General features: G+C 38.0%; 1 protein-coding gene and 1 long non-coding RNA gene across 11 annotated transcripts in view; one reads left to right on the top strand and one right to left on the bottom strand.

Annotated features, from left to right (window-relative positions):
- The window catches only part of LOC117981122 (uncharacterized), a 313,442-nt gene that overhangs the window by 37,721 nt on the left and 253,472 nt on the right, over positions 1 to 22,249 (bottom strand). The window contains exon 4 of the long non-coding RNA XR_004672658.3: positions 12,293 to 12,374. This is a non-coding gene — a long non-coding RNA (uncharacterized LOC117981122). The remainder of the gene's footprint in view (positions 1 to 12,292; positions 12,375 to 22,249) is intronic.
- CALD1 (caldesmon 1) overlaps positions 1 to 22,249 on the top strand; it is a 191,849-nt gene that overhangs the window by 23,169 nt on the left and 146,431 nt on the right. The gene's annotated exons all lie outside the window — the stretch shown is intronic.

Raw genomic sequence — 22,249 nt, forward strand, 5'->3', positions numbered from 1 at the left:
TGCATGTATAAGTAGTTCATTTTTTAAACTTAATGAATAATATTTCATAGAATTAATATACATAACTTGTTTTCCATTGTCCTATTAATGGTCATTTGAATCGTTCCCAGTTTGGGATATTATGAATAAAGATACAAGAGATGCTTCTCAACTTATGATGGGGTTATATCCTGATAAAACTATTGTAAGTTGAAAATATTTTAAGTTGAAAATGCATTTAATACACCTAACCTACTGAAACTTCACAGCTTATCCTAGCTTACCTTAAATGTGCTCAGAGCACAGTTGGGCTAAATTATCTAACACAAAGCCTATTTTATAATAAAATGTTGAATCTTATGTACTGCATATCACTAGCCAGAGAAAAGATCAAAATCTGAAATTTGAAGTACACTGAAATTGCAACAGTTCCATACTGTTGTAAAGTCTAATCTTCGTAAGTCAAGGACCATCTGTGTAAGATTCAAGTACCTTTTTCCGTGTTTGTGTGTGTAAACACAAGTTTTTATTTCTTTTGGCTAAAACTGAGAAGTGGAATTGCTGAGTCTAATGTACATGTTTGTCTTTACAAGAAATTGTCAAACTGTTCACTGCGGTGATGCTGTTTTTAACACTTACAAGCAATAAATTAGCATTCCAGTGGCTCCCTATCTTTAACAACATTTGGAGTAGTCAGTCTTTCTAATTTAAACAATTCTAGTAGTTGTTTAGTGGTATCTCATTGTGGTCTTATTTTGCATTTGTCTAATGACAAATGATATTCGGCATTTTTTTGTTCTTATTGAACATATGTATATCTTCTATGAAGGATTTATTCACGTTTCTTGCCCAATCTTTAAATTAAACTGTTTATTATTATTTTGTAGGAGCTCATTATACTTTCTGGATACAAGTCAGATATATGTATTATATTAATACATATTTTCTCCCAGTCAGTGGCTCACCTTTTCATTTCCTTGATGCTGTATTTTGATAAACAAAAGTTTTATATTTTAATGAAATCCCATTTATCATTCTTTAAAATTTTATGGCTAGTTCTTTTTCTTTTCTCTTTAAGAAATATTTGCATACTCTATCTAGGTTGCAAGGATCTTCTATTTTAAAAAAACTTTTAGTTTTTGTTTTTATGTTTAGATCTGTGGTCCATGTAGAATGAGTATTTGTGTATGGTGTCAGATAGCAGTTGAGTTTCATTTTTCCCATTCATTTATCCAATTGTTCCAGAACAATTTGTCAAAAAACCTTTTCTTTATGAATTGTATTGACTCCTTGTTGAAAATCATTCATCTCCTGCATAGGTGTGGTTCTAATTTTTTTTTTTTTTTTTTTGAGACAGTCTCACTGTGTCACCCAGGCTGGAGTGCAGTGGCACAATCTCGGCTCGCTGCAACCTTCGCCTCCTGGGTTTAAGCGATTCTCCTGCCTCAGCCTCCTGAATAGCTGGGATTACAGGTGCAGGCCACCACACCTGGCTAATTTTTGTATTTTTAGTAGAGACAGGGTTTCGCCATGTTGACCAGGCTGGTCTCAAACTCCTGACCTCAGGTGATCCGCCCACCTCGGCCTCCCAAAGTGTTGGGATTACAGGCGTGAGCCACCACACCCAGCCAGGCATGGTTCTATTTCTATAGCTTCTTTTCTGTTCTATAGATTCATTTGTCTTTTCTTGCAAATACCAAACTGTCTTGATTACTGTGGCTTCATTAATGTTAGACATTGCTTGTTACCTTTCTACTGTTGGAGATAAGGATTTAGTACATTCATACAATCTCCCCATTCAATACGGCATCTTCCCCATACTTTCAATATTATAATAATTGTATGAATACTTCATAGCTTACCACATAGTATACTATGATTACATTTTCTTTCTATATTACCACTTTCCTTGCTACTATCCCCCATGATTTAATAATGACTTCATTTCTTTTACCTGTTTGTTTTCTATCATTAATGCCTGCCCCACGGTATCTGGCAGGAATGTCAAACCCTTTTTAATACAGTCAAACACATCAGGTAATTTGTCAATTATTTTTCTTTAAAGAGACTTTTCTGGAAACTTCTTGGCATTTTCTAGGTTTGGTGCACAGCTTGCTGTTCTAAATCTTCACTTCACAGTCATCTGAGGCATTTCCTTCCTAGGACTGAAAGGAATTTCCTTTGTATGTGGGCTGAAATTTGAATCCTCCATTTCCTGGTTCCCATTATTCCTCCTTCTTTATACTCTTGTTTTGATGAAGAAGATTATCTAAGAGCATCTTGAACAAGCGTCCAGGGACGACAACATTTCTTAAAACTTAATTGTTTTTAGTATCTTTGATTTAAGACATACTTGATTAATTTATTGGCTGGGCGTAGAATTCTAGGCTGGAAATCATTTTTCTTAAAACTTCCCCAAACATACCTGCACTGTAACCTCCCAACAGGGTCTCCTTGCCCGCTTCCTAGACAGAGCTGATTTGTCAAGATGGGGAATTGCAATAGAGAAAGAGTAATTCATTCAAAACCGGCTGTAGGGGAGATCAAAGTTTTATTACTGCTAAAATCAGTCTTTCTGATAACTCAGGATGGGAATTTTTTAGGGTAATTTGGTGGGTAGGGGGCCAGTGAGTTGGGAGTGCTGATTGGTCGGGTCGGAGATGAAATCATAGGAAGTAGAAGCTGTCCTCTTGAGCTTAGTCAGCTCCTGGGTGGGGGCCACAAGCCCAGATGAGACAGTTTGTGGATTTTTATTCATTCTGAATACTATGGGCCTGTTCAATCCAGAAAAACACATCTTATAGTTAGAAATTTTCTTATATAATTTTGGTGATAATTTCCTTCTCCTCATTTCCCATGTTCTGATACACACAGTCTCCTCAGTCACTGAATTATTGAGAGCTTGAACCTCCTAAACCAACTCTCTGATTTTGTATTTTCTTAACTATATTCTACTTTTCTGTATCTTATTCTAATTTTTGAGAGTTTCCTTAACTTTGGCTATATATTGTTTTTAGCCATAGTATTTTTAATATCTAAGGGTTCTTTGTTGTTGTTGTTGTTGAACATTTCTTTTTATAACATCCTGATCCTCTTTCATAGATACAGTAGTTCTCTATGCCCCTGGAAATATCATTTATATTTTCAGTGCCTTTCTGCCCCTGCCTTATCTGAGTTTTCTCTGTGTTCCTGTTTTCTATTATTTGTGCTAGTCTCTGTCTTTCATTCTTCCCTCAGAATCCTGGTGATCCTTGGCTGTCTGTCCATATATAGGAGCAAGGCAGTAAAAAGCTGATTAAAAGCTATGCGTTCAGGAGTGCTGGCTGGCAGAAAATGGGCCAGTTATTTTTCTTCCCATAGCAATCTCCAAATACCCATATATCTAGATCCTTTTTCTTGAACAAGTTTATCCAAAGATTTTCTTTTTGCTCTGTTACCCAGGCTGGAGTGTGGTGGTGTGATCTCGGCTCACTGCAACCTCTGCCTCTTGGGTTCAAGTGATTCTCCTGCCTCAGCCTCCCGAGTAGCTGCGACTATAGACACGTGCCACCACACCCGGCCAATTTTTGTATTTTTAGTAGAGACAGGGTTTCCCCATGTTGGCCAGGCTGGCCTTGAACTCATGACCTCAAGTAATCCACCCTCCTTGGCCTCCCAAAGTGCTGGGATTACAGGTGTGAGCCACCACACCCGGCCCCAAAGAAGATTTTCCAAAACTCTTCCTCTGAGTTGTAAGCAAAGGGTCGACATTCTGAGAAGTCTTAGGGCATTACCTGCATTGCAGAGCCATCCCCATGGCATAGTTCCCCCATTTGCCTTTGGTAGGCCCTGTCAGTTTCACTGGTTCTAGGCCATGTTTCACATCAGTGTCTTGGCTGGAATTCCTAAGCAGATAGTTCATATTTGCTTCCCATTCCCTCCCACAAAAAGGGGTTTTTCTCCCCCCAGCCCACGGTTTAGCTTCCTCATTAGTAGGCTGTCATGGGTAGAGGGTTTCCATTTGTGTTCGTAGATGAAATGCCACCTTTCTAGCTTGTGGCTTTACACAGGCGCTCAGTTCCAGTTTTCTGCCGTGTTACCAATGAATGCTATCATACCCTTAACTCAGGCCAACTTCTCTGTCTTTGAGTTTCCTCTGTATTCTGGAACCTGGAGATGTTCTTCTCTTGCTTACAAGCTCATTTAAGTGTTGTTTGTAAATGTTTTGCTTATTTTTTCTGCAACATTTATGCATTTGAAGCAGAGTAGAAATGCTTCTTGGATCTGCTTAGTCCATATTGACCAAAAGTCTAAAGTTATTGATTCAGAATTCTGGACTCTGAGAGCAATCAGTAAATTATAGTTCCTCGGTTTGCTTGTGTGTATATTATCAATCCTTCGCCAACAATTTTTTCTGTTAAAAAAATTCCTGTTAGAATTTTTATAATACTTATTTTTCTATATCTGTCCATTAGTGTAACATGGTGGTCAAAGGAGAATTTTTTTCTGGTAGTTTTTCCTGTCACAACATGGCTCCCAAAGATTAGATCTAGTAAATGAAACAGATTGCCTTGGACTATCTTAATAACCATTGCCATCATTTTCCCCCCAAATTTCACCTATTTATTCATTCAGACTGCATTATTAATTGAGGAAAATTAAATTATCTAGTGGAGATTTAGCTTTGAAGGTAATTTCAGACATGACAGCTGTGGTCGGAGGAAGATTCTCAGTTTGTGTACAAGTGGAGAAGCATCATCATGGGCAGAGGACTTAGCCCCTGGTCCTAATTTCTATTTTTCCATGCTCAACCTTTTAAATAGAAATGAGTCTTGTAATGGGAAAAATGGAAATATTGCTCCTTGAGGATTTGAAGAATATGAGACCTGAAGACCTCAGATTTTATATCTATTAACACATTGGCACAACCATGCAACATTCTTTCCATGATACCATGACTGGTTTATTGAGGAGTCTCAACTCACTGGGGGTATAAAGAAGAAATGATTTCTATTTTTCCCTATCAGTACTGTTCTGTGTCAAACTTCCTTTTATTACTAGCTACAGGGGGCCTTTAATTACATCTCTGACCAGTTTCTAAACTCAAGAAGGATAAATTGCTCCTACCCTCACCCCACTCCCCCAAGGCTAGAGTCTAGTTGCTTAGAATTGTAGGGTTCTGGCTCTTAAACAGCTTCTTTTCCTTCATTCCAGTGAATAACCCTGGAATATGGGGGAGCATGAAGAGGGTGGAGGAAGAAGAGGTCTGTACTAGACTTCTCATAATAACTGGTGTTATGAAATGACCTAAGCCAATCTGCCTCTTCACAGTTGTCTGGAGTGGAGTGGCGCGATCTCAGCTCACTGCAACCTCCGCCTCCCTGGTTCAAGCAATTCTCCTGCCTCAGCCTCCTGAGTAGCTGGGATTACAGGTGCCCGCCACCATGCCCAGCTAATTTTTGTCCTTTTATTAGAGACGGGGTTTCACCATGTTGGCCAGGCTGGTCTTGAACTCCTGACCTCAGGTGATCCACCTGCCTCGGCCTCCCAAAGTGCTGGGATTACAAGCGTAAGCCACCATGCCCGGCCGATTATCTCCAATTTTTAGATGTAGGCACCATTTCCTCCCAGATAACCTCAATACCAGGTGATATGTTACAATGGAAACAAGTCACAGAGACTAAATTCTGCCACACATGAAACAAATAGGCATAAAAACAATTACAAAGCCTGTTCCATACATTTGGTAAAGTCCCCATTCCATCTTTTTTTTTTTTTTTTTTTGAGACAGGGTCTTACTTTGTCGCCCAGGCTTGAGTACAGTGGTGCAATCATGTTTCACTGCAGCTCCAAACTCCTGGGCTCAAGCAATCCTTCCACCTCAGCTTCCCGAGTAGCTGGGGCCTTGGGCATGTGCTATCATGCTGGGCTAATTTTTTTTTTTAATTACTTTTTGTAGAGACAAGGTCTCACTATGTTGCCCAGGCTGGTCTTGAACTCCTGGGCTCAAGTGATCCTCCCAACTCGGCCTGCCAAAGTGCTGAGATTACAGGCGTGAGCCATCACCTGGCCCCCATTCTATTTTTTAAAGTGCTCTGACAAGTGCTTTTGCACTTTAAGCAAAAGATCCACTCCCTGGCAAAAGTTACAATATTCTAATGGCAGAGCCAGCTCATGTTCTAGTCAGGCCAGAAAGTTTCATTAAATGGGCACAGGCCTGAATAGAATCCTAGATCTATGGCATGCCTCTGAATGCTGGGTTTGTCAGATTTCTTAATCCCTGTACACACAAGGATGGAGATGCCTGAATAAGTCTTTCTATCCAATCCAATCACATATATTGAACACCCACTCATTTGCCTGGTGAAGCATTATTTCTCTGTCCTTTATGCCAATTTGCAGACCTTCAGGTATGGATTTAGAGAATGATATTGAAAACATCAATCTTAGGCTTTCTGGAGTGTGTACTCCTGACTAGAGTCCTTCATATGCTAACAGTTCCTAGGGTGCAGATTAGAATTAATTTACATATATTGTCTGCACTGAAGTATTTTAAAACAAATTTTCAACAGTATAACATTGGTGACAATGCTGAGCTAACTCTTAGGTGATGAGGAGCTCATTGCCAAGGGATAAAAAAGTAGTTGAATATTTTAGGATGAAAATAAACTAATGTTAAGAAAATAGTACAACCAGGGGAGAGACTATCTCATAGAAAATCTATATTTACTAAGGAAAGAATATGAAGGCCAGAATCCATGAGGATTTTATATTCCTCCCAGCACCCTACTTTTAAGCTGAAATTACCAGTAAAAGTTCATGAGAGACATTGTAGTACAATACTGGGGACACAGGTAGTATACCTACTACAATCCTGCTTATGGGCTCTTGCTAATGAATCATGGTTTTAAATTCTTTTAAATTTTTATGGTTTTAAAATTCTTTTTAATGTAGTATTTTGGGCAGCTGAAGCTGACGGGTCAGAATTGATGCATAAGAGAGAACTTCATTGTAATACAAAAGTCACTGGGTCTGTCCTAGCTGTGAGAACTTAGATAAAATATTGAATCCTTTGCACTTCCATTTCCTCATCCATTAAAAGATAGGGGTGAGGGGTGGGAGTTATAAGAACTAAATGAAATAATATAAATAATTTAGCCACTGCCTGTTGAGGCTGGATAAATATCAGTTCCCTCCTCTTGTAGCCACAAAGTTTTAACTAAGCTGATATGTTTGTTACATTCTGCTCGTGTCTTTTCCAGGAGAACTCCATCTAGAACAAAATGTGCATTCAGCAAGGTATAATTGTGTATGTTTTTACTGTCAGTTTTAGTCATATCTGTCATTTTTTATTTTCCAACATGAAAAGAGAGGTTTAGCGTAGTCACATTGGAAAACAAAGAAAATAAGATTAAAATTCCCTCAAATCAACTTTGGAGCCCTAAAATATTAATGCCTTGACAGCTTACTCACAATCACAAAAGGCTGTGAGCCAACATTCAGCTTTGTATTGCAGAGGTGATGAGAACATATTTTCATTGCTAGAAAAAAAATTAAGCTATACAGACAGAAATGGGACATGGGAGCCAAATTCCACAAGAACACCCTTGAGTTTAAGGGTTTTTCTCCCATCTTTTGACAATATTTAGAAAACCAAAGACTATAAACTTTTAAAAGGAATCTTGGATGACTTACAGAAATAGTAAGGTCACCAAAACACTTTGTAGATATTGAATTTTTATAAAAGTATTTAAGTTGATTAATATTATTCTCAGAGGCAGCATAAACTTAAGGATCATAAACGCTTACTAAAAGTGAACATATGGGGACTAGTTGCCAACTGCTGCCTAATCAACCCAATTGGTCCAATCCTGCATTTTCAGTGAATTGACTTAAATCCTACTCATATGAAATAAATCAGTGGTCGGAGATAGCAAATCTGCCAATAGGTTACTCTCAGCTGTCTTAATTAGTGTTTCCTACATTTTTCCAGTTTCTGGTACACCTTTGAACTGCCAGATTACACCTGGCAGATTACAGCTGATGGAGGATCTATTTGCCCTTTATTTAGTTATATCATAATTTACGTATAAGAATATGTATTATGAGCCCACTATTAGTAGGGTACATGCATGCTGTTTTTCAAAGAGTCAATATCCTCCTGCCTAGCACCCTGGGACAAGAGTGTCCCCTGTGTGATGGCTCCATGGGGAGAGAGCTACAACAACCATTGAACTGGCCATCAGAGGATCAAACCATTGACTTTATCTTTAGGGTTTCTCCCATGATAGCTGAAGATCTTCTCTTTCTCTGCACCCACATGAGTGTGGGCCAATTTTTGAAATGGCAGCAGTTTCATAAAACCCAAAGTTTACCTGTGAGGCCTGCTCAAGCCTTCATTCTGCGCTCAGCCTTTGCATTCCCAGTCTGAGAATGCCTCCCATCCTCTTTTAGCTGACGATGCAGCAGCTAGGTGTGTGGGAGTTAGCCTCTTGGCAACTCCTGGGCCATGGAGGAATGGCCAACCACCCAAGTTGCCTACAGATTTTCCCAAGCACATGTCTATCAACATGTGCTGTCAGCCAGGCAGATTGTTTCATTGGTCTTGGATGCTTTTCCATTCACTCTGTACTGATTGAAAATTAATCCATAATTCAAGGTTCAGCTCATATACCTCCACCACTTCCTTATTGCCCCAGTGAGAATAAATGGTTCTCCTTTTGGGTTGCCACAGCACAAACCTCCGTGTATTATATCTGACCAATAGGGTTTACTACTGTCATCTCCCTACTTCATTAAAAGGCAGGAACAATTTTTATTGATCCTTGTATATCCTGCCCTCAATTCTAGTGCCGAACACAGCATCAAACACAAAGCAGAGGCTCAACAAATGCTGAATCGAACTGAATTCAATTAATTGAAGAAAGGGTTGTTTACTGACACTGTACTAACACTTCTAATATTATCCTGCCTCACTAGGGAGTCTTCACTGGGGGCAGGGGTCTGGAGTACAATCAGAATCAACTGGACAGTTTTCCAAACTATACAGGCTAATGGTAGTGGACTGTGTTAAAAAGCTATTCAGGATACTCTGAAATTATCCCTGCTCACATCTCACCAATCCTTATGCTAGTTGAGGACCTTCAAAGAACCCTCCCTGTCCAAAATACATCATTCAGAATCTTCTGTTTAGCTCTCTTCATTTTAGTGAAAGTCTCCTAAAACTAGTCCTGGATGTGTTTTCATCACACTTGAAGTTTAATTAACTGATAACTCAGGCACAATGGAAATACTTAGATAGATGCTCTTAAATTACATTTAAACAAAACTATTTACAAGCGATCTAGTAAAAATCTGTGTCTTTAATGGGCTATTTTTAATGTTTCCTAAACAAATTATTGTAGGTGGGCCAATTTTCCCTCTTTACTTGTTACTTAGAAGTCCATTTGGACATGTTCTACCCCGATCTGGTTCTCTCACCCCACTGGCTACAGAATAGTGTTTTTTTGTTTGAAAGGGTCAAAACATTAAGAATGTGACATCCAAAATATGTGCTATTTTTTTTTCCTGGAGTCAAAACCCCTAAAGTATAAATCCTTTTTAAATGAAGAAAGCAGTGCCAAAAGGAATGAAACATATTTGGTCCTTCTCCAAAACAGAGAGATAGCACTGAAACAGGAAGTGGATGATTTAAATATCCACTCGGCATCTTGGCAACATATTTATGTTTAAGGGACTTAAGGTTAAAAGGTTTTTGTCTGGCCTGGGAACACTCTATTTTCCCTAGGGTTTGGAGGTTTGGGGAAAACTTTTAAAAACTTATCAAATATTTGCAATTAGCCATTTTTTGGAGAACAAATTGTTACTGAGAATGTCATAGGAAATGTTCCCTATATGCTGCATGCTACCATTACTCTCCTGCTTCTTATGATAATCTCTTTAGCCACCTAGGTTCATGTGGTAGAAAGTTATTGTTTTATTTTCTATAAAGAGAGAAGAATGTGGTTCAAGTTCTTGTAACTACTTCTCCCAAAGTTGGAACTACACAGAATGACTGAATAAGCAGAATGCAAAATTGGGGTTTAATTGATTTTGTGTGTGCTGTTTCCAAGGACCACTTAGTGGCCCCATTCTTATAGCTAGAAATCGACAATATTGGGAGTGTTTACACAAGGAAGTAGGCCCTCTCCTACTTCCCACCCTTCAGAGATGAGAGATCGCTATTATCCATTTACCAGCACACCACTGGAAAGAATAGTAAAAAAAAAAAAAAAAAAATGAGCTCAAGGTTTTTGGTCTAAAAGACTGGAATAATGGTGTTTTCATTTACCAAACTTAGGAAGAACATACAAGGAGGAACTATGGGAGTGCAAGTCAGTAGTTCAGCTTTGAACATTTTATATTTGTCATGACAATTAGGCATTTGATTGGAATTGTTAAATAAGCAGTTGGATATACAAGTCTGGGGTTCAGGGAAGAGGTCCTGAATATATTTTTTTGGGAGTCATGCATTTGCATGGTATTTAATGCCAAGAGACAAGATGAGACCAAGCCAGTGAGTTATTAGATAGAGGAGTGCAGTCCCAGGATAATTTTTAGGGTCTTCCAACATTTAAAGGTCAGAGTAAAGACCAGCAAAGGAGACTGAGAAGAGTGGCCAAAGGGGCAGAAAGAGAACCAGGAGGGTGAGATGTGCTAGAAGCCAAATGAAGAAAGGACTTCCAAAAGAAGGAAGTGATCAACTGTGTCAAACGCTCATGTATTAATTAAGATGAGAATTGAGAATTGATCATTGGCTTTGGCAATGTAGAAATATTGATGATCTTGAAAAGCATCAAGGATGGTAGAGAAAAAGCCTGATTGGCATGGGTTCAACAGAAGATGGGAGGAAAAGAACTCGGAGCAGTGAATAGAGACAACATTTTCAGAATTTTTGTTGAAAGAGGGGCAGAGGATTGGAATAGGAGCTGGAGAGTTGTATGGGTTTAATGAAGATTTATTTCTTTTTTTCTTTTAGCTTAAGACTAGATATATTTTGACATGCTTGTATGATGATGAGAATAATCTAGTAGAAAGAGATCATTGATGATGCATAAGAGAGGTGACAATTGCTAGAGCAATGTCCTTGGGTAGATAAGAGAGCATGAAACCTAGAGCTAAGTAGGGTTGACCTTCAATAGGAGCATGGACAAATCAGGCATCGTTGCAGGAGTAAAGACAAACTATCTGGATTCAGCTATAAGTAGATTGGAAAATATGATGGTAGAAGCCTGTGATGCTCTTATCTGATTGCCTCTATTTTCTCAGTTCAATAAGGAAGCAAATTCTTCAACTAAGACTAAGTTAGGGAAGCAGGAGGTTTGGCGACTTTAAGGCAACAGAGGATGTTTGGACTTGGGAAACAGCAGACTTGCCAGGTAGCACTAAGGACCCAGTTGACATTACTGGTAACAAATTTTAAGTAAAAGCACTTAGCTTAGCTGCGTGTTTTCCTCCAGCTGGATTTAGCTTCCTGTCTGCTTGCTACATGGAGAGCAGTGTTTAGAGTGATGAATCAGGGGATGTCAGCTGGTAAAGGACGGTGGGTGGCTGAGGCATGTGGGAAGACAAGATCATTGGAGGACAGAAGCCCAAGGAACTAAGAGGCCAGGGTATTAGAATGATCACAGACATGAATATTGAAATCGCTGAGAATTATGGCAGAAGTAGCATTGGAAAGAGTTAAAACCAGGAGCTAACATCTAGAAATGAAGGGAAGTAATGCAGGGATCAGGAAATGACTGCAACAAGGAGGGGTAGAGGATAATATTTTCAGGAAGGAAAATAGCTGTGGAGCAAGGAGACCATTGCGTCTACTTCCAGGCTCTGTGATACAAAGGGTATGGAAGCTGTCGGAAGAGCTATAAATCATGAGAGGAAGTATAGAGCATGAAGTTGCAGGGAACATTCAAAGAAGAGTTTGAGATACAGGGTCTTGGCTAATGACTTATCTGGAGTTCCAGAGAAATCAGAAAGGGGAAAGAGCAGGAGATGCATAGAGCCAGTTGGCTGTGGGAGTAGGGGTTCCACAAGGAGCTGGAAGTCCTGGGGGTCTTGCAGAATGTAAGGCAACATGCAGTCAGTCCCAGTGGTCTCTCATGAAGAGTGTAGTGGTGAGACTGGGACTGCTGTGGAGGGATTTCCTTCCAAGAACACACAGAATGCTGGGGCTCCCTTTCCCTTTCTACTGAGGTTGATTGGAGGCTTGGGAAGGAGTTGGTTACTAAGAGCACACAAAGCCCTGGGGACCACCTTCACTCCTCTAACCCTACGGAAGATGCTATTTATTCCATACCTTGTTTAATGCTTCAGTGCAGCTGGTCCACAAGTGTTTGCTGTACCCAGAAGAAGGTCAGATGAAGAGTGAAGGCACACCCCTGTTGGAAAAGAAGCAACAGTCTCTCTATGATTGTTGATTCACTGTTTGCCTGTTGACTCCTGGAATTAACACTCAACAGAGTCAAGAAACCTGGGTATTGGTCTTGACTGAGTGTCCTTGGATAAATGCCTCCCCCAGTTTGAATTTGAATTTCTTCCTCTGTAAAATAAGGGAGCTGGATCACATGACATCTAGGTTCCTTTCAAGCCCTGAATCTGAGTCTTTAACTATCGCTTCCTAGATTTTGGGATTGGCCTACATTGGCCCCTGCTTCCTACCCTTTATTCTCAGTTTTGCCGTGGTCTAGCTTTTCATTTCTTATGTCAGGAGCGTGGGCCAGCCACAGTACTTTTGACTAGGTTGCTTGCTGTCCCTTAGGTGACTGTGTCCTCGTCATGTCCGGACAAGTGATGCCAAGGATTGCTGCAACTCTAGCTGGCCTTTGGGGATGAAGTGGGTTAGAACCCAACACACACTAATATGGTTGGAATTTAGGCTGTGCATATTGTCTGAGAAGCAACTGTCAAATTGCTTGTATGTCTGTGACACAAAGAACAAGAAGAGATGAAAGGAGAACATATACTCCATGTTGTCTCTCCGGCTGGTCCTCAAGTTGTAGAATTTCTGCCTCTTTTTTCCCCAGTGCTAATGGGACTTCCCAGTCCCAGTGCCTCCTGGAGAAGTTTCCCGTCATTGTTCCTGGATAAGGAAAACTCTGCTTGGGGTTTTGGTACATGTCACTCTTGCTTTGTGAATATTCACTAAACATGGTTTTGGCTGTATAGCTCTGATGCACTGTAATGATATCATTCACCTATCTGAAGTCTCACTGTTTAGAGAGGTGACCCTCTAAACCATTTCTTGTGTTTTTTAAGGTTGAAGGAATGTTTAGCTGAGCCTATGAGGTACTATACCAGAATTTTACCTATCTTCTGGAAGCTAGCAAGGCCTAGGATTTTTACTAAACTGAAAAATTCAATGAATTAGTGGAACTGAGAAATTTGGTGTTTAGAGAAAATGAAAATATAGACAGAATACTTACCACCATTTACAAATATACAATATTCTCAAAAGAACCAATTATCAAATAAAACATTTTAAGATATCTATCCTTTGAAAAACAAAGCCTATTAATTTTTTAAAAACTATCCGCGAACTGGCCTATATCTCCTTTGTAAAATATCAATTCCTTAAGAATCTTTCTTTCAAAATAGCAATTGTGATAACCAGGGTCATTCACTTGTGAACTTGTCTTGTCTCCTCTTAACTAGATCCAGAACATTTGTTTTGCTCAGTGCTATCCTGCTTTCCCTCAGCCTATCTAAAGTTTTACTAATTTAGTTCAGTTGTATAACTTCCCTCCAGTGGGAGTCATCTCCAGCTTTAAAATTTTATTTTTCTGGAATCATGCAAGAGTTTGTTATGCACAAATATGGACTATAGGCTTTAAAAATAAAGCCAAATTTTATGTCAAATTGGAATTTATCTCAGTGTCTGATTATATAATGTGATGTTGCAAATCAATAGATGTGTCCCTAGCACTGCATCAAGTAAGGATGAGGAACACAGGGGCCATGTCAATCCAAGAGCTTCACAGTTTGTCCATAGGCAGCCATTTATTGAAGGAAATTGCTAGAGTCTTGGATTTTCCACTTATTAATTTTCACATGCTGGAAAAGGTGCGAATTTGACTAGTTCCATTTAGTCTGCAATTTAAAAGCTACCCCAAAATATTTGAAGGAGCTTATGACGTCATTCTTAGATCATGAGTACATGCTCAGAAACCAAACCTATTCCTGAATAGCCCCTTTCTCTTCAGCCAATTTAAGCAATCAGTAGACTGTTTTGTATATGCAACATTAACTCATTTGGAAGATTTATGCTTATGTTGTTGCTCTGACTGAGCTGGTCAGAGGATTTTAGAAGTTTCCAGGCGAATGGGTAAAATGTAGGGAGTAAGCACACTTTGAAGTGAACTGTGCCATCATAGGATCAATGTATTCAGCCAGACACTGGAGAAGACATTTCCACTGTTTCCCATACTAGTTACATTTCATTGACAATCCCATGGCTTCAATAGGTGAGACTCTACTGTGTCAGAAGGTAGAACAATGAGCTTCAGTCTCCTTGAACTTCTCTTGTGGAACCTGTTTCCTTCCTGGCTTTATTAAAAAATTATGTCTTCTGTTTTTGGAAAAGTAGCTGTCAGAGGATTAGAGACAATTCATTGAATTGGATTATTTGTTGTCACAAATACTATAATAGTATTGTAGAGCACAGACCAACGGAGAGCTGCTCCCATTTGCTAGGATGTTGTTACTGCTTCCGTTTTATTTTTATTTAAATTTTTTATCTCTGCTATTCTCCTTTATGGTCAAAATTGTAAAGAGTGCATCTTTGGAGGAATGCAAGGTAGGCAAGCTTGCTAAGAGCTTCTACAAGACTACCTTAAAAGAAGACTTATATTTAACAAACAGAATCTCGACATATGGACATAGACTCTCTTGCGCTGGTTAGAAAGGACTTTTTTCTTTATTTGCTCTTTTTGACCACTGACATTTATTTTAATTTTTTCATTTTTAAACATTTTTATTTTGAAATAAAGTAAAAGATTAACAGGAAGTTACAAAATAGTATAGAAAGGTCCCAAGTACCCAGTTTTCCCAGTAGTAACATCTTGCATAACTACAGTGCAATACCAAAACCCAAGAAATTGACATTCGTGTGATTCACAACGTTATTCAGGTAAGAAGGTCTTTTTAAAACAAGAAATAATTCATTACAACCACGGGTTTCCTCTAAAAACTGTCCCTTTAACTGAAAAACACCTGATTGTTTGTTGTTTATTCAGTACTTCTCCACATTTTGCAGAGGCACACAAAATCATTTTTATAAATCCCAACCTATGAAGGACAGAACAAAGTCATTGTTCTATTTTTCAAAGTATACAAAAGCTAAATGAGAAAAAAATCATCTGGGAAGGCAGAAATCCATTGGTGCAAAGTTTTTAGAAAGCTAAGTGAAGTAGTAATTATCTTACTCATTCCATTATTGAAGACCTCTTCAAAATTTTATTCATTTACAATAAAATTTCAATAAATTCAATTCCATTCTATTACAATAAAATTTCCCCATATATTTCTAAAAAGTCACAGTTTTGTGGCAACAAGATTTAGAATTTTCAGACAATACTTTTTGTCACACTTGCCTTCAGCCCATTTTGTTATAACCTCATCTGTAATAAACCCAAAAGAGTTTACTCTTTTTCTTTATTTCTTGGTTAACTGTTTTTGAGTTTTATATGCACAGATAGCATTCCTTGAAGAAAGAGGCAAGGTATACATACACACAGTTGGGTTGCTATTTTTTTTCTTACAATGTATTTATACTGTTGTCAATTTAAAGACCAAAATATTCTCAGGAAAATACAGTATTTTACTTTTTAAGGTTCATATTCTATGAGTAATAAATTTAGTTTTGAGGGATAAGATGGAAAACCATAAATATGGAAGCACTCTCTTAAGGTCAACATTAAATCTGATAATATGTAGAATAGATTTAAGACTATTTCGAAGTTTCAACTAGAGTTTCACCCAGTGTGCTTTCTTCTTAGGTTTTAATGCTGGTTTACAAAAGGAAAAGTAAATTGCTTTCTGGTAACAAATTATTGCAGAAGATCTTCTACTTAAAGCATAGATGCATTTTTATTTTTCATTTACTTCTCTGTTTTTGAAGGGTTCGATGTTTATTTGGAGGAGGTTTATGTCAATTATTTAATCAGAAGCAGGCCCCAGAGTTTGCCAGTGATATTTTTGGAATGTACGGTCTACTTCAAAGAAAGGTTCCATGTCTCTTGACCCAGATGAAGCCAATTTTTCATAGTGAAGAGCAAGGTAATTCGATTTTCTTTTTCAGAGCAAAAATCATTTTTAGACTGAATTTGATGGGTCATATTTCTCTGCTCAGTAAATCTTGCAATTATCACTCCACACTGGAAAATGTAACTCAATGACCCACCATTGCGCCAGAGCTTCTGTGGGCAGCCGAGCTCCGAGAGGCAGCTGGACATGATGTGAAGTTGGTGTCTATGACATACTACAAGATGGAAACCAAGCAGTCAACCAGTGGCAGTAGTTCACATGCCAACATTTTTGTTTATTTGTAATGGAAAACTTTAGGAGGAAAACACAGGAGACTGGGTGCCATGGGTGTGAGGTAGAGATTTCAATCCTGTTCAGTCACAGGAAAATCCAAACTGGCCACGCTAAACCAGATCCAAAATCCCAGACTAATTTCCTCTCCTCTTTCCTCTGTGAGTGTTTCTGATTTCACACAAGGCAAGAGCAACTGAGAACAGGGAGCCTGACTAGATGAAGTAAGAACCGTCGTGAGGCCCAGGAGCAAGAAAAAAAGGCCTGGAGTTGTAGAACATGCTAGAACATGAATGACAGTCTCTGTGGAATTAAGAAGCATTCTCCACTCTATTCCATGGCCTCTTGCTGACCTAACTCCTAGTCTTCCTTCACGTCTCACCTTAGGATACCACTTCCTAAGGAAAGCTTAACAGACTCAAGTTTGACTTATTACCTTTCTCTGTGCCCTGACAATTCCTGATACCCTCTCCAGAGCAGGGTTATCACACTGCATTGTAATATTTAATATTGACATCCCTACTGGACTGCAAGCCTAATAGAACTAGGGCCATACCGCTCAAGTTTACAATTGCATGCTTTTTGCTTAGCACTGTGTCTAGCACACAGGAAAAGCTTAATATATATGCGTTGTTTATGTTAGCCATGCCTTAATGTTTGGGATGCTCCAGATGGCTTAATAAAGTGTTTAACTATCTTTACAACCTCAACCCAGTCCAATGTATTGAAATCATCTCTACCAAGCTTTGGAAAATTCAATCAGCATCTAAGAAGCCCTTGTAAAAAACATTTTAGTACCCAATGATGACTATACATAAACCCTCTAGCTCCTGAGCCAGATGTGATGGCACGTGCCTGTGGTCCCAGCTACTTGGAAGGCTGAGGCAGGAGGAATGCTTGAGCCCAGAAGTTCAAAGCTGTAGTGAGCTATGATTGTGCCACTGCACTCCATCCTAGGCAACATAGTGACAATCCCATCTCAAAAACAAAACAAACAAACAAACAAACAAAACCCTGGTTTTAAGAAAACAATGAAGATAGCCATGAAAATACACACTGGCCTATAAATGTATATGCTAAAAGAGAATGGAAACTGAAATAATGGATCTAATGAAAATCAGGCATGGTTTTGAAATTTTGTTAATGTGCTTCTTTTTTCACCCTTCTATTCACTTTAGTTTGATTTTTATGGAAATTCAGATCTAAGAGAGAATTTTGAGTTCATGTCTACACAGATGGTAGCCAGAAACTTCTAAGACATATTCTCAGTGTAATTTTCAGCCCATAATGATGAGGGTGGTCTGTCTACATTGTAAGAAGATTAAACTGACAGATCTATGATCTTGTACGTATAGATGGACAATGACCTAAAAGCTATGCTTAAAATTGCCCCTGGAGCCATTTTACTCCTGAATCTGTTGGTTTCCATGGTAAAATATTCAGTTCTATGTTGTCAAAAAGGTGAAAAATAAAATCTAGGAGAAATCTGTCATGGGTAGAAGTTGGTGGAACACATTTAATCCACCAGATAAAATGCTTCCGGTCTAAAAGCTGCTGAAAGATACTTGAAAGTCTAGATGTTGGGTGATCTTATCCAGACAGCATTATAAGATATACAAAATATTTGAAGTAACGTCATATTACAAGGAGAAAAATGATTTTCACTGTTCCTGGAAGAAGTCTTTCTGTCTACACTTTACCCACTACAAATGTTGAGATGTTCTGAAGGACTACCTTGCACCTTTAGTAATTAATATCATTTAAAAATTAATCTCTTTTAAAATGAGATTTTCCATAAATGCTAGACGCCCAATTTCAAAGGAAAAATCTATGTGATACTCTGACATATTGGTCAAATATTTTATTCTAGGGGACATGGTGGGTAGCAAGGGGTGGTCGTGGACTGTAGGAAGTGTTGACTTCAAAATATATATTAGCATTTCCATTATTTTAAAAGATTTTTTAAAAGACTAACAATATAACATACGGACAAAGGGATACATTCCTTAGAAAAATTTTAATGGTAACATGAAACCACAGTAAACAGTGAAGGAGAGGGGAGGAGAAAAATGATGCAAACTATTTACTTCCCCTTAGAGGCTAGAATGCAGTTGTTTTCTATTAAACTTAGATTACGTTTATGTGTAACTGACTCAATTATAAAATGAAAGCTAAGCAACTGTCGGAATTTGTGATTACACCATGTAAATGTTACATACCTTGGCAATGTAAAATAATAATAATATAATTTTTTAAATAGAGAAGAAAGAGACTGTAAGAAAAAAAGTAAGTGTACAAATTTCCCTATGCTTTATAGTAGGGATTCAGATAATGTCTAGTGATAATATCTGTAGTTAAAACAACAAGCCCAGTCTTTTAGTTTTTTTCATAATTTTAACTTTTAAAAACCCATATCTCATTGTAAAGAAACATTTATCTTTAGTTCATCAACTTCTATCATTGAAGCTGTTTCTCTTTGTTAAATTATTGTAAGTAATATTTCTAAATATTAGACTACACTTATAAAACTATTTCTACCTATCCATCTATCTATTTTTATAATTTTAGAGATATCCAGAATTTTCTTCACCAAATGCTAACAATTTATTTCTGAGTGCTAGATACAGGTGATTTTTTTTAATGTTCTTTATACTTTTTTGTGTTTAACTTTTTAAAAGAGTCAACGACATTTTTTTTTTTTTTTGAGACAGAGTCTCGCTCCGTCACCCAGGCTGGAGTGCAATGGCACAATCTTGGCTCACTGCAACCTCTGCCTCCCAGGTTCAAGTGATTCTCCTGCCTCAGCCTCCTGAGTAGCTGGGATTACAGGTGCGCACCACCACACCTGGCTAATTTTTGTATTTTTAGTAGAGATGGGGTTTCACCATGTTGGCCAAGCTGGTGTCCGGTTCCTGACCTCGTGATCTGCCCACCTCGGCCTCCCAAAGTGCTAGGATTACAGGCTTGAGCCACTGTGCCCCGCCAAGAGTCAACAACATTTTAATAAAAGAGATAGATGTTTATAGAGAGAGATAGTTGACTCTCTCTCTATTTCTATCTATGATTTCCTTTTTTCTTTCAAAGGTTTAACAATTAATTCTTTAAAGCATTGGTTCAATTGTGGCACACCGACCTCTCCTGTTGGCCAGAAACTTATAGGGGGAAGTCTCAATAAAACTATTGAGTCTAAAATCACAAAACAGCTGACAACTTTGTGGCACATCACCCAATTCTTGGAGACAGTGCCAACCCTTGGACAGGTCTATATTATCTTGGGCACGAGACTGCTTGCTAAGTTAAGGTTATATATTGAAGAGAAATCAGATATTTTTATTTCTAGAATTTTCTGTTTGATGAGGGACTGCTGGCTATCTTTTATTTGGGCCAATGCCTAGGCCCAAAAGAGGTTTACCAGATGTGTGAGAAAATGTTATTTCTGCTTTATTTGGTGAATGATAATGAGTAAATGGCATGAAGGGAAACTTTCTAGAATTTCTAGAATCATATCTTGTCTGAACAAGATATGAATTGATCAGTTCACTTGTCAAACAAGAAAGACATTTGTATCTATCTACAAATTTTATTCTTCAGTTGAATTCAGAATATAGTGATTTTTCATAAGAAACGACAAAATTTAATAAGTTATGCATTTGTTAAAAAAATACTAACTTGTCTAACATAATCCTGGAATCTCAAACATATTCTGTAGTTGTTTTCTGAGTGAATGCTAACATTCACTGTAAATAAGGCATTGATACTTCCTTGTATAAAAATATTTTAAATTTCTAAAACCTCTCATCTTACCATCTCCTTTTCAAACTTCCTCCCCAGATCTTCAAACAACTTATTCTACTTCATCTGAAGAGAATTAAGTATGGTTTTCATTCATTGCATTTTTCTATTGTATTTCTACACTCTATGTTCTATTTGGCGATATAGTTAGTCGCCTCTATCTCCCTGGCTAGATCATGTGTTCTTTGAAAGCAGAAACTATGCTTTAATTTATCCCCGCCTCTCCACTGTAACTAGTTTAGTACTTTACATGTAGAAGCTCTGTACTCAAGTCAACAATGTGGAATTGCCTTAAGATGAAATTGGTGAATAGGTCTGTAGAAAAATGACTTCTCCGTGGGTCACCCTGCCCACCCCAACTGTCCCTCCGCATGCCCCCTTAAAATGCAAAATTGCTGGAAGCTTGGGGAAGATGTATGCCTCTATATGTACGTACATATCATCTCAAAAGGAAAATTTCTGTAATTTTCATCTAAAAGATGCCTATGAGAACAAACCCAAACAAGTAGCTAAGGCCCGAAGCACTGAATGGGATGAATAAAATATCTCGATATTTACATGGTTCATTTTGACCATACCCACAGGGCAGCAAACATCTGCATGAAAAGTAAAAAATTCAGCCTGTTAGATGACTGGTTGTGAAGAGCCAAACATTGGGTATCATGTCATCCACATGTCTGGTTGATTGAATATGAATTGCCCCCTTTTTATCCAGATAGCTTCAGCAATAGATAAAGCATGGAGATTTTTCCACATTTTACATGGTGCTTGGTGTTGTAGAATTCAGCCTTTGTGTGTTCTTTTCCCCCCATCTTGCTATTGCCTGGATCTCATTAGGAACCATTAGTGATGTAATACTAAACCTATGGAATCTTAAACATGCTTTTAAAATCCTGTGGAATAAAGATGTCTCCTACCAAACCAAAAATGCAGTGGGAATAGACAAAGTTACATTTCTTCAAGAAAAAATGACTCATTTCATAGTTCCCAAACTGTTTTGACTGAAGCTTCTCAAAATAAACTTTCTGGAATATGGAGCCTTTGATGTCTGACTTTGAAAAAAATATATCATTTCTCAGAGATACAATTCAATCCTTTTGGGGTGTTCATGTATTTCTGCAGATTAACTTACTTTTATTTCAACAAGTGAATGACACAATATTAAATAGCCATCTGACAAAGAAAGAAAAGTATGTTTGAAGTGGTCTTAACTCCTACATAAACCAAATATAAAGAACATGCCATATGATTTTTTAAATTGCCACAAAAATAGAATTTTCAGAACATTACCAGAAGGGGGATTTGGTCCATTAAGAATAACAAAACAGTTTAGATGTCATGAAAGTAGAAGATTAGGAGTGCCATTAAGCTTACTAATGAGATTTTTGATTCATATGCTATTTCCTAGGCTAGGCAACATTTTTAATTTTTCACAGTCTTGAACTTTAATCCTTGAAGGGTAATTCAAGTTTCAGAACTTACATACTGCAATTTGTTTGGGGTGGCAATTTGCCATTGATTTGCCTCTGGGTTCTTTTGTTCTCTTTCAGCTGGGGGACTCAAAGGTGGTCATTTATTAAGTCCAGGTCTACACATGACCGCTGACACAACTGGTTTTCAATCAAATCTTCTAAATAATCCAACCATTTTTGTGCAGTTGATCAGATTGATTTAAGACATCAATTGCTCTATTCAAACAACAGTGAATGAAATAATTGTATGACTGGACAATCTTTACTTTTCTTTCCTCCTCCTCCTTCTTCTCCTTCTCCTTCTTCTTCTTCCTCTTCTTCTTTAATAAGAGTTTCTCTTTGGAGTGGTGGAAGGATTGGTTAAGATCTGCATTCTAGCTTCAACTCTTCCACCTCTATCTGATGCTTGAAAAGTTTCTCTTAACCTTTCAAGCCTCATTTTTCTTTTCTATAAATGG

This window comes from Pan paniscus, chromosome 6 (assembly GCF_029289425.2).
Source record: "Pan paniscus chromosome 6, NHGRI_mPanPan1-v2.0_pri, whole genome shotgun sequence".
NCBI lineage: Eukaryota > Metazoa > Chordata > Mammalia > Primates > Hominidae > Pan > Pan paniscus.